Raw genomic sequence first — 1,292 nt, 5'->3', positions numbered from 1 at the left:
TGATAGTATTAAACTTGAACGACCATATGCCGTCAAAGTTATCATTATTCTTCTCATCACGCCTTCTAATGATGTTAAAATCACCCCCACCAGGATTGGAAGCTGCTCAGAGCCGCAAATCCTAACTAGATCAGCGAAGAAATCAATTTTGAGTTATGGCTGAGCGGCAGCATATACCTCCACCAAAGCCCAATTAAACCCATCAACCTTCGACCGCACCCGAAACTTAACAGCAAAATATCCCATGGCCACACTACGAACTTCGAGAGAATCGCATCTAACCCCGAGTAAGATCCCACCCGATCTTCCTCGCGGTGGCAGACAATGCCAGTCAAAGTCAATACCACCCGATAAAGTATTGAGAAATTGTGGCGAAAAATTGTCTCTACCAGTTTCCAACAATGAGATAAAGTCCAAGCTATGCTCGATAGACGCTTCTGCCAGAAACCTTCTTTTAGCCAAGTCTTTGAGACCTCTGCTATTCGAGAAGATTCCTTTCATATCTCATCATGGAATTTTTTAGCCGTACGGATCCTAGCACTCCTACGCACGGCGGACGTCGGGTAAATTTTCTGCTTCCATTTGCGTTTAGGAATGGCCTCCCTCTCCAACCGGTCCTCACAACCAGGTTTAGGAGGTCTTACTATAACTTTATCAACACTCTCCTCCTCCTCCTCAGGCTCAGGGAGGGTAGTGGCAAGATCCGCACAAAAATAATCAAGCACCCTGACCCCCAAAGCATCAATATCGGAGTCATTCATGGGTTTAACCGCTGCTAAGTTACGAATCAAATCTAAAGCCTGCTCAGCCTCTAAATCCAGGATATCATTAACGGAATTGAAATTTCACTATCATTACTACCTACTGAAATTCCTAATTGGTTTGCATTATTAACAATCTCATCATTAGTGAAATGCAAGATAGAGTTAGATGTATTAACCGACATACCAGTAGTGACCTCCATGTCACGAAGCTTGGCCGCCCGCATGGCGCACCGCTGCTGGATGTCGTCAACCTCCGGATGGTTCTGGAGACGGTAGCTCAAATGACGCCCCTCAGAAACTGGGTCCGGAATCCCGCCAAACGCAATCACCTCCTCCCGAGTGATCCTGCCCGGGGTAGGGCCTCCTGCCACACCCCTATCACGGGGCCAATTAGCCTCCAACGACGATCCAGCCGGACCGCCGGACACAAGTGGGGTGCTCAACAACACTGCTGACGTCGGTGGCACCCCATGGAAGAGGGACTGCTCCAAGCCAGTGGATGGGGGAGCATGGGCCACCTGCCCGAGT

This window comes from Triticum aestivum, chromosome 5B (genome assembly GCF_018294505.1).
Source record: "Triticum aestivum cultivar Chinese Spring chromosome 5B, IWGSC CS RefSeq v2.1, whole genome shotgun sequence".
NCBI lineage: Eukaryota > Viridiplantae > Streptophyta > Magnoliopsida > Poales > Poaceae > Triticum > Triticum aestivum.
The sequence above is the reverse complement of the archived record's forward strand: the minus strand, read 5'-3'. Positions refer to the sequence as shown.